At 49.5% G+C, this 12494-nt stretch overlaps 1 protein-coding gene across 4 annotated transcripts in view; it reads left to right on the top strand.

The window, feature by feature from the left end:
- The window catches only part of LOC137429121 (mediator of RNA polymerase II transcription subunit 13-like), a 302240-nt gene that overhangs the window by 112799 nt on the left and 176947 nt on the right, over positions 1 to 12494 (top strand). The window lies entirely within an intron of this gene.

The raw sequence follows: 12494 nt of genomic DNA, 5'->3' as shown, positions 1-12494 counted from the left end.
GAACTTCTTTGAGAGTATTGTTCAGAAAGTAGATTGGACGGTTGTCCAGACGGTCTTTCTGAAGAGACAGAGTGAAAGTGTGAGATTTGTCAGGTTTGAAAGACATGTTCCACGTGTTTGACCAGTTTGATTTTTTTTCCAGGCCTGCAGAGAGTGAAGAGGCTGCTGATCTGAGGGATGAGATATGGAGCAGCAGAGAGTGGAGTCATCAGCAAAAAGACGATTTTCCAGAGTCAGAGAGATCATTGATGAAGATTAGAAAAAGCACAGGGCCCAGAACACTGCCTCGAGGAACTCCAGCCTAAGAAGTGATAAGAGGATTTCATTTAGAACCATATTTTGACTACAACAGGAGAGGATGTCCGCAAGCCATGCGTGGAGGTTCCCATAGATACAATAGGAGGAGAGTTTGGTGAGCAGGGCATGGTGTCAGACTGTATCGAAGGCACAAGATATGTCAAGGAAGACCGCTCTGATTTCCTGTTTGGTGTTGAGGACCTCCATCCATTGTTGAGACAGCAGAAGCAGCATGTCCAGAGTCGAGTGACCTGGTCTGAATCCAAATTGATGATCTGAGATCAAGCCATTGGCGAACAGGAAGGATTTGACATTTTGATGTCAGAAGTGATGATGGATTCCATGACCTTGCTGATGATTGGAAGCAGGCTGATTGGTCTGTAGTTGTTGCCAGGATTTGTTTTTGCACCTTTTTTGTGTAAAGCGGAAATGTTGGCTGATTTCCAAGCTGATGGCAGATGACCTTGAGCAAAAGAGAGGGTGAAGAGAACAGAGAGAGGGTGAGATACAGTGGCTGAGCAGGATTTTAGTCCCCGTGGGCTGATGCCGTTTGGTACAGTCCAGTCTCTGTGTACAGAGAGGGTTGGGTTCGGGACACAAGATTTTGAGGCATTCGGCTTTTTCACGTGCGGTGTCAGCTGTGTCGCCGTTTGAGGTAAGGGAGGGAATGGAAGGGGAACAAACACCAGAAACAGATTTGACCAGACACCACCAGGATTTGGAGGAGGGAGACAGGTTTAAGAGTTCAGTCTTGAGAGTAGAGAGATATTGTTTCCTGGCTTTCCTGAGGGTAGACACACACTTGTTCCGAGCTTTGTGAAAGGAGCTTGCCTTTAGTTAGGAGATTGCCCGTTCAGGTCAACTGCCTCACCACAAGATTCAGTGTACCACGGACGGGAGGAAGGGTATGACAACGAACAAGTTGGGCACAAAGGCACACAGAAAAGCTCGACATGCTTTCCATGAACTTGTTGGTCGGCAGGCCGCAAACCATGGCAGTAAAGTGCGCTGTGGAGAATGAGACTGTCTCTAACTCTATGCTTGGTCGCGGCCGGGTTTGAGACTCAAGGACGAGTTTGATAGATCAGACAGCATGTCGTGGGTCCTCATCGCCATCACTTCCGCAGCCGCACTTCGCCCTGTGCCACACTGGCTCTGTATAACCACAGTCCAAGACTAGCTCGTGCCTGTCAAGTTCTCGCCTGTTCCATTCATTGTTTGAGTGTGATGTTTTGCTGTCATAGCGGATTATTTCTATTCCTTTTTGTATATAATATTGTTTTTTGTTTTATTTTTTTCTAATCCCGATTTGTGTCTGTCGACTGCTAGGTTCGTTCCGTATTTCTTTAGTTATTTATTTATTGCGTCCTGTTTATCCTTTTATCTGAATACATTGTTAAACTAGAATGGCACTCAGTAGAGAGCATACCTCTGCCTGGTTGTCCAAAATCACTCAATGGTGAAGAATCACTTAAAAAATTGCACTAGCTGGATCCGGATCTTCACCAAAATTGAATCAATTCTTCCTTGTCACACACACAACCTCTCCAACAAGTTTTGTCCAAAACCATCCCTAACTTTTTGAGATATTCTGCTATGTATCGTTTTTGGCCCAATCTCACAATGGTGAAGAATCACTTAAAAAGTTAAATAATTCTCATATCCGAATCCATATTCATATCTTCATCAAAATCTGGTTGGTTTGTTGATTTGTTAATCAACAAGAAAAGTTAATCTGATGGAGCTGGTTTGTTGATTTGTAACACTCATTTCCAGAAAGAGGATAATAAGCTTGTTACATACACGTCAGGTGAGTCGACGACAACCGTTGACCACCTGATGGTGCGTAGGCGAGATAGGGTGCACCTCCGGGACACAAAGGTGATCCTGGGGGAGGAGGCTGTTTCACAGCACCACTTGGTTGTCTGCGACATAAGGGTGAAAGGTGCGAGGAGAGCTCGGCGGGTGAAGTACCAACCGAGAATGAAGGTGTGAAGATTGAAAGAGGTGACGGTGAGGGAGGCATTAAAATAGAGGCTGAGTGTGGTAGAGGATGATGTGGTTGAGCTTGAAAGTGGTTGGATGTCAATGAAAGATAGTCTGTTGGGAGCCGTTGGTGAGGTATGTGGATGGACAAAAGGACCACCGAGGCATTCAGAAACATGGTGGTGGGATGATGAATTTGGAAAGAGGATTGATGAGAAGAGGAAGACGTTTTCAAGGAGTGGCAGAAGGCGAAGGGTACGAGGGCAGAAAAGGCAGAGCATGAAAGTTATGAGGCAGCCAAGAAGGCTGCAAACAAAGAGGTAGCAAAGGCTTGGATTCGGAAGATGGTCAGAGAGCGGTATTCAGGATTGGAAAGCAGATAGCGAAAGAGAGGTGCGTTGTGATGGGGGTGAGTTGCTTGAAGGATGAAGTGGGACAAATCGTTGTGGACCCAGATGGAACTAAGGAAGATGGAAGAGATACATAGAAATGCTGTTGAATACAGAGAATGAATGGGATGGCAACATAGAGAGTAACCCAGTTTTAGGACCGGCAGAGTAGATAACTGAGAAGGAAGTTGAGGAAGCGATAAAAGCAATGAAGTGTAGAAAAGCGGGATGGCCGACGGGAGTTGTGGGAGATATGTTGAAGGCAGCGGGAAATTGGGGTGTGAAGAGAATGACAGAGATCTGCAGGCCGCATTCCAGTGGATTGAGAACTGAGTACCCTCGTCCCTCTATACAAGGGGAAAGGTGACCCTCTGGACTGTGGCTCGTATCGAGCGATAAAGTTATTGGAGCATGGAATGAAGGTATTGGAAAGGGTGTTGGAGAGGAGGATAAGGAAGAAAGTGAAGTTTGACGAAATGCAGTTTGGATTTATGCCAGGAAGAGGAATGACAGACGCGCTTTTTATTGTGAGGCAGTTGCAGGAGAAGTACATGGAGAAGAGGAAGAAGTTGTTTCTTGGGTTTGTTGATCTGGAGAAAGCATTCGATAGGGTTCCACGCGAAGTAGTGACATGGTCATTGAGGAAGTTAGGAGTGGAGGAATGGTTGATCAGAGTAGTGATGGCAATGTACGAGAGAGCGCGCACAGCTGTAAGGACGGGAACAGTGGTGAGTTTGAGGTGAAGGTGGGAGTGCATCAGGGGTCGGTACGAAGTCCACCACTATTTGTGGCTGTGATGGAGGTGCTGGCTCAGAATGTAAAGGAGGGTTTACTGTGGGAGTTGTTGTATGCAGATGATCTGGTGTTGATTGCGGAAAGTATGGATGGACAATGAGAAGATGAACAAGTGGAAGGAATGTATGGAGACAAAAGGTCTGAGGTGAATATCGGAAAAACAAAGGTGATGGCAAGTGGTAAAGCATGTAGTGAGGTGGAAAGAACTGGGAAGTTGCCGTGTGCTATGTGCAGGAAGAGTGTCGGAGTGAATTCCATTCAGTGTACAATGTGTGCTGAGTGGGTTCATCAAAAATGTAGTGGTCTGAGAGGGTCATTAAGCAGTGTGGCAGCTACATTCAAGTTTAAGGTGTGCACAGAGGGAACTGCAGATTGAGGAAATGTTGAGGTGAGGAGTTTTTGGAGATGACGTGAAGCTGTAAGGTGTGAAAACATTTTGCTACCGAGGAGACATGCTGAATAGAGAAGGTGGATCAGACTCGGCAACGGTTGCTAGAGTGAGATGTGCATGGAAGAAGTTTCGGGAACTGAGTGGCGTGCTGACGAGGAGGGGAGTGTCGTTGAAGCTGACGGGAAAGGTGTATGCTGCATATGTGAGAAGTGTTATGATTTATGGGAGTGAGACATGGGTAATGAACGTAAAGCAGCAACAAAGGCTGGAAAGGGTGTAAATGCGAACGGTTCGGTGGATGTGCGGAGTATCGTTGAGAGAGAGGAAGACAAATGAATTGCGAAAGATGAGATGGGAATAGAGCTTGTGAAGGATGCTGTGAAGAGAAACAGGTTGAGATGGTTTGGTCGCCTGTTGAGGAAGGATGAAAGTGACTGGTTGGGAAGAGTTATGGAAATGAATGTAGAAGGAAGTAGAGGAAGGGGAAGACCAAGAAAGACTTCACGAAAGGTGGTGGAAGAAGAAATGCGGGCAAGGGGGTTAACAAGGGGAGATTTCGAAAATAGGGCAAAATGGAGAAGATTGTCATGGGGTTTGCAAGGCTAACCCCCGCTCTAGCAGGGAAAAGGGCCTTAAAATGCCTGTTGTTCTTGTTGTATCAAAATCGAATCTATTTGTCCTTGTCAGACACCCAACCGCTCCACCAAGTTTCATCCAAATCAGTCCACAACTTTTTGAGACATCCTGCTATGTATGGTTTTTGGCCCTATCTCCCAATGGTGAAGAATTACTTTAAAAATTATTCTCGCCGGATCCGAATGCGGTTCTTCACCAAAATCTAATAATTTCGTCTTCGTCACAAATGCTACATCTCTGCCAAATTCCGTTCGAATCCGTCCACAACTTTTTGCTATATTTTGTTCACAAACGGACAAACAGACAGGAGCGAAAACATAACCTCCATCCACCTTTGGTGGCGGAGGTAACAATGTCCAAGGCCTTTCTATCCAGCAGAGAGCGTCATGCAGGCACGTGCAAGAGAACAAAGTCCAGGCCTTTCTGTCTGGCCCTAGCAAGGGTTGGGGGCTGTTTGAGGGTGTTTTCCATGCTCCTGATTGGTGTAGTTTGTTACCATGCCTCCACAAGCCCTCCATAAGGGACTTTTACCATGACACTCTTTGGCGAAGGGACTTTTATTGTGACGCTCTTTGGCCCCTATGGGATATAAGGCTGCCTCATCTCACGGACTCAAGTGCGACAGGTAAATTTGAGCCCACACTTGGCTGGTGTGCTTTTGAGCCTGCATGCACTGCCTGACAAATTATCCCCTTACTAGTGAGGTACCCATGCCATGCACCGGTGGGAGGCCATAATCAAACAGACAATGCAGAAACGGTGAATGCTAAAGCATGAAACCAATAAATTCCACATGACTGTAGCACCTTCAGTCGCACGTCAGACATGGACAGCAAGTTCGTGAAGGACTTCCATGAAAAACGTACCCGTTCGCAAACAAACAGGTACGTGTGTTCCATTCCCAGTCAATGGGAATATATATATAGTTACGGAACCCGACGTCGGCCTATATCTCTGACGCAACTCTTTCTTGTCAAAGGCTTTTCGTATCTCTCACGCAACAACCACCCAAAGGCTTCCGCGCGCGCTTATATCTCCCTCGGGCGATCAAGCCGCCGGCCTCCAGGACACGCCCATCGGTGAGGTCGCCTCGGCCCTGATTGGTCGCGAGGGCTCACTGATCCCGCCCTTAGAGGAGGCGTTGGCAAGGCCACGCCTTGTTCCCGGCACTGGGCCGACTCCTCCCACCTTCGGCTCCGAGATGACCTCGTGGCTAATGGAGTCTTGCAGCGAAAACAACAGCCCACAGCTGCAGCAGAATTCAGCGAACCGCTCAATGCAGTTGGCAATTGACGAAAGGGGAATCCATGGAGGTTCTGGGGAAATTGAAAGGGGATACTACCTTGTTTCACTTCGGTGCAATGCAGTATTAGTTAATGGACGACATAGCCTTAACCTAATACACACAATAAGGAAATAATTACCAACAAGGAGGAAATCTATGATTGGCTAACGTGATTGTATATGACCTAACTAAGGGACGCCCTTTTGACCTTTATACACAACTGGAGGAAGGAGGGTGATATTTTACCATTTACTACACAATAAAAGAACACAATTCTCATATCCACAACACTGCACCCTCCTCCTCTTCGGCACATCCCGGGCCTATTACCTTTACTTTTAGTGTGGCACGTAGGTGTAGTTCCCTCTACATTTAACCTGACCCTGAGTGTGACAGTTTTAAAACACAAATAAATATGTCCCGCTGCTCCATTGCACCCTACCTAACAGACTCACGCCCACAACTAACCGAATTGCGGAATTGTCTTCAAACTAAACACTTACGGTGGGGGCGCATTATTTACAACGACGCTATTTTATTTACAACACGCAACCCAGGACCTGTGATTGTTCTTTTTTGGGGGGGGGAGACAGTCTGCCCTGCATCGACGCACCATGAAGCACCCCAAAACGCACCAAAACACCGTCAAGCACCAATCGGTGCGCAGTCATCATAGTTCAATAAAAATAAACCAACAAACCCTTGGTGGTGTCTTGCTCTTCGGCTCCCTCTGCTGGCTATTGTTATCTTCCAGATGTTGACCTCTTCGTCTTCTTGCTGGCGGCCTATTTGGACATAATAAAACTTGCACACAATGCGTCCATCTTTTATTTATTTATGGCCCACATGGCCGACTATGTGTGGTTCACCTGCGTGGCATCGGTGCCCTGTGACCAAGGTCCACCAGCAAGATCTCGGGCCTTCATGGCCGGTTCCAGCAGAGGGGCCATGCCCCAACCCATGGGGTCCACAAGTGGTGCTCAGCCACAGACATGTGGTCCATACGTGGTGCATCGATGCAGAGAGCTGTGGTTGCGAGAGTTTCGGGCGCACAATGGCGGACCCCCGCACGCTCCCCTCGGCGCCCAGTGGCGCACAGTCTTCGTATGGGAGACAAGGGGGGGGGGGGGGGGGAAGACAGGTGAGCGAGGGGTAAGGTCACAAGGGTACACATCAAACAAGGCAATGCAAGGCGAGGTGCGTACGGAGAGCGAAGTGAGAAAGCTCGTCCCTACTGTACGCCCCCCCCCCACATGTGACCTACACTACCCTTGCCCTTACCCCATATGTACAAAATCTACACATTACAAATTCGTCACTACTGTCTCGTCTTCCCCATATTTCCCCTATACCAAATTCGTCTTCACTCCCACTACTTCAAAATTTGCCATGACCAATTCATCATCAATCCTCATAAGGAGGAAGAGATGGAACATCAGCACAATGTCACACCCACGTCATGATGCATCTCACATTCCAAACATTTGCAAAATAAAAATAATCAAAAACAAAACATGGCATGGTGCGGAGTCCTGTCACCTCAGGTGAGTGGATGCAGATGGTGCGAGGAGATCTCCATCCTAACTACCTTCTAAATGACTTTAATACACTTTACACTACCCGGGGTCTTTCCCTGCCAAACCATTGGCCTTCTTACACTCTATGCGGTTTTAAGAACCAAATTCCCATTGACCAAACTGTGGTGCTTCCTCAATTTGGGGTCTCACTCCCCCGGTTCAACTCCCTGTGCCCTTGCACAATTTCAGGACTGTGGCTCTCCCAGCAGGTCTACCCACCTGCACACCTCCACCACTGTAGTTGCCACCCGAGCTTACCTAGCTCCTCACCCTAACCTATCTAACTGGGGAAGACCCCTCCTGGCTCTGTCACCCCTCGGTGCCCTCTGGCACTGGGCTACCCGGGTCCGTCCTCCGGATCCTCGGGTCCCATCCACAACAACTACTACCGGCACCCAGAGCCCACCTGTGGCCTCACCTGGCCGACATCCTCACAGTGGTGGAGTGCCCAATCAACTACACATACTAACAGGCTACACGCCCAGCCATTTCCACGTCACTAATGCACCCATCCAAACTCCATTCTTCCACCACGCACCACAGATGCCAATATCCAACTACAATTTACCTATACCCTCTACCTAACTCTTAGACTACCCTCCCCGGGTATTCGTGATAGGGGTCCATTCTTCCCCCATTCACACCTTCGCACCATCCACTCCACTCCACTCCACAGTTTCCGCCATACTCACTCCACGACCATCCATTCCATACTCCATATATTCCACACTCCATGTATTCCACACAACCATTCTCCATACCTCCTGTAGTTGCACACCTGTGCAATCACACCTGGTGCCACCTGCACCCTCCTTCCTCCCTGGACCATTTGGTCAACACAACACACATCACCATCACTCACTCATACACTTTTCACAATACACTTCTGAATACACCTCCAACACTCACACGGCATCATCTGAACTACCTGGTGCCCTGCTAAAACTCGCGCTTCCCAGTCGCCCCTTATATTATTGCGCTCCCTCGTCATTATCATCCAACTACCCTCTCTATGTCCCCACTACCGGTTCAATGTTGCTACCTAACCTTAGCGTTACCTATGGTCAATCTCTAGGTCCCTACACACTATATCCTAACCCTCCCGGGCTAGTTTTCACTGCCAACCCCATAACTAGTGCTCCTTTGCCCCCGCTGTGAGGGATGGCAGAGTTGCCATCCCACCACATCGGGTATCTCTTACTATGAATTTTGCTCACCAAATTCCAGCCAATTAAAAATTTGCCAATCATCTGCCAATCATCTGCCAATCATCAATCTGCCAATCCTTTGCCAATCATCTAATTTTGCTTTTCAATTTAGGATCCAAAACACTATCATCATCACCCGTCTACTCACTAGAGCCTCTCGGTGCGCCAATTCATCTCCAAAGCTCGGCTTCGTAAAGCCGAGCAATGAACGCGGGTTGTTTGGTGCCGGCGGTTGGATCCGTCCGGCCTTCGGTGCAGGGAATGAGGTTTACCTGGGCCGAGATCCCACGCACCATCTCGGCACGGAGCCGTCCAATGGCCCGATCTCGCCCTGCCGGAACGCCTCAACAGAAGGGGGTCGCCATGACGACCCTTCTGACCGGGCCGCCCGCTCCGCCTAGCGGAGCACGGACACGGCCGTTCAGAGCACGGCCCGGCGTGGATCCCGCACGGCGGTTCTTTCGAAACCGCCACGGTCACGATCCCCGCGGGTCCCCGCGGCACACGAAGCTGCCCGGCACGAACCGAGGGCCCGCTTCGGCTCAACGTCGATGCTCCACTTGCATGCTCACACCCCGCAGCCCGTTCCTTGCTCATACATCCAGCCGTTCCCATGCTCCTCGTCATTGCACCTTCTCTTACACACCCAGGTACACTCATACCGCTTACAGACTTTGTCACACACCTGACCACCGCACACCTTGGCACACACTCGTCGTTCGCACACCTCAACAACACACGTCTTCGTGCCCCCTCCTCGGTCACCTCCTCTGTGACAACTACAGGTGTGCTCTCCTCCGTACACCCAACCACGTGCCTCACTACCAACTCCAGTGTGCATTCCCATACGCGCTCTACCATTCCAGGTGTGCATCCTTCCATTCCAGGTGTATATCCTCTCTCACCTGCCACAACCAACTCACGCTCCGTGTCACTCTTACTACTTTCACCACCACTCTCCGTCGCGCATTCACCCTTACTCTCGACAGCGTACTCTGTACTCATGCACCCTTCCGTTACACACCTTTCTCGCGCATCCTCTTGCGCACACTCTCCCGTTACACCCTCCGTAACACTCACCACAGATGTGCATGCTTCCGTTACATCCCCTGTAACACTCCCCACTACGCGCTTCCATGTGCCCCCCCGCACACGCGCTACGACCAACTCACTCTCGACAGCACACTCACTCCTCGGCGCGCACTTTTTCCTCGCACACCCCATAGTCGGACATTCTCGCACACCTCCTCCTTCACACTCCGTACCTGTCGCACACTTCACCAGCGGCCTCTCACGAACACCCGGGTCCAAACCAACCCCCAAGCCGACTGAAGCTCCCCTCACACCATATACATTTCCGCGTATATCGTCACTCACCTCGGCACCTCGTCTCCGCACCTCCTTCGCCACCTGCAAACTCTTTATTTGCTTAGCAAGCACACCATCACGATTTGAGCACCGACCTTGTACATATTCCATCACCTCCTCTTTTATCTCCCTTTTAGTTTCCCTCCGTCTCTTCTTAATTTCACTCACCCCCTCTTCCACTTCCTCTAACTTTTGCTTCACCTCTTTTATTTCCCGGTGCGTCTCCTCAATTTCGTCCTCTAATGCCACCTTGACCGTTTCTATATGCGTCCTCACCTCCCGGTCCTTCGTCTCCATTACTTCTGTCACCTCGTCCAACCTCTTCGTCAACCCCTCATGTACCATCTGACATTCCTTCTTTGTCGCTATTAATTCATTTTTTATGTCTTTTTGTGTCGCTTTTAACCCCCCGATTATTGCAGTGTTCTTTTCCACTTGGTCCACTAGTTCCTTTTGTCCCACTGTCAGCTGTTCTACTCCCCTCGTCAGACCCTCTATGCCCTCCTGTAACCTAGGCGTATTATTCCTCACCTCTTTCTCCATACGCTTCTCACCTCGCTTTACCTCCTCGCGTACCCCCGAGACCTCCTCGCTTACACCTCGTCTTATTTCCTCCCCCATCTCCTCCATTTCTTTAGTAGATGCCGCCCTCATCTGTCCCAATTCATACCTCTGAGCATCCAGTTTACCTTCCAACCCGATTTTCACCCCCTCTATCTGGTTCCCCATCCGTTTGATTTCCCGGGCGGATTGCTCCCCTATCTCCCGCAATTTGCCTTCCATCTTATCTTCTAGCCCCGTTAACCCATTCTTTACCTCTTTTATCCCGTTGTCTAACCCCTCAAATTTATTGTCTAACTTCCCAATTTGGGCACTAGTACCCCGCGCTTCGTCCCTCATTCTATCCATCTTTGCATCCATTTGGGTCAGGAATAACCTAAAATCAAACCCGACTGGCACAGCGGCTCCAGCCGCCACCGCGGGCTCGACCCCCGCGGTGCCGCCATTTTGTTCCTCTGCAACCACGTGCGCGAGGGCGCCATCTTGCGCACCTGATACCTCCTCAACCATATCATTTCTCTCCATTTCTTCCCTCTGGTCCTGGGTTACCCCTAACCCCTCTTCTAGTTCCCCCACTGGCATCCGATCATCTTGACCATCCATGGCACGATTTTCAAATTTCGGATTTTATAAAACAAAATTTCGGCCCACTCGTAATTTGAGCGCGCTAAGCGCTTCAGGTCCGTATCTCGCTCCCGACACCAATTGTTACGGAACCCGACGTCGGCCTATGGTTCCCCTTCGAGGGGGGATTAGTCCCCTCGTTTGTTACTGACCGACGTGGTCCCTGAACCTGCACCGCGACCTCCGGAAAGGCCGGTGCACAGCCCCGTTCGTGACCACGGATAAGATGTTAATTTGCCGAGCGGATGGCAGCCGCGGCCCGAACCGTTAACAAAGACTAGACCCGATTCTCAAACGTTGGCCAAATCGTGCCACAGGTATTCAATTGGGAAAAGACAAAGACGGATGTGAAGAAGAAGAAGACAAAAAGGGTTTGCAATACAACTATAATTTATTACTATTATTTACAACCAAAATAAACCAAGGAAGAAGGAAGGATAATAAAATAATGTAGAAAAGGGGACGGACCAGAAGGACACAGTGCAATTTCTAGCTTATACAGACTTACTTATTACCCAGGACAGAACACACAAAACAAACTCACGTACACAAAAGGATGGAAGGACAGGAATCGTTTGGAGGGATGAGCAGGTGGAATCACAGGGCACAGCGAGCAGGTCCACTTCGGGCGGGAAGCTAGGAGCCGGCAGCTCCTTGTATTCGGCTTTACACCGCACACCGGCAGGGTCACTTGCTGCCCCGTCAGGGCTTCACGCGGCTGGTTGAAGCGGCGCTTTGTCAAAGGCTTTTCGTATCTCTGACGCAACTCTTTCTTGTCAAAGGCTTTTCGTATCTCTCACGCAACAACCACCCAAAGGCTTCCGCCCGCGCTTATATCTCCCTCGGGCGATCAAGCCGCCGACCTCCAGGACACGCCCATCGGTGAGGTCGCCTCGGCCCTGATTGGTCGCGAGGGCTCACCGATCCCGCCCTTAGAGGAGGCGTTGGCAAGGCCACGCCTTGTTCCCGGCGCTGGGCCGACTCCTCCCACCTTCGGCTCCGAGATGACCTCGTGGCTAATGGAGTCTTGCAGCGAAAACAACAACCCACAGCTGCAGCAGAATTCAGCGAACCGCTCAATGCAGTTGGCAATTGAGGAAAGGGGAATCCATGGAGGTTCTGGGGAAATTGAAAGGGGAAAAACTTAACTTAACTTAACTTAAAAAGGAAAACTTAACTACCTTGTTTCACTTCGGTGCAATGCAGTATTAGTTAATGGACGATATAACCTTAACCTAATACACACAATAAGGAAATAACTACCAACAAGGAGGAAATCTATGATTGGCTAATGTGATTGTATATGACCTAACTAAGGACGCCCTTTTGACCTTTATACACAACTGGAGGAAGGAGGGTGATATTTTACCATTTACA

Source organism: Myxine glutinosa, chromosome 6 (assembly GCF_964187855.1).
Source record: "Myxine glutinosa chromosome 6, kmMyxGlut1.1, whole genome shotgun sequence".
In the NCBI taxonomy this organism is placed as follows: domain Eukaryota; kingdom Metazoa; phylum Chordata; class Myxini; order Myxiniformes; family Myxinidae; genus Myxine; species Myxine glutinosa.
This window is presented reverse-complemented; position numbering and strand designations above follow the sequence as displayed.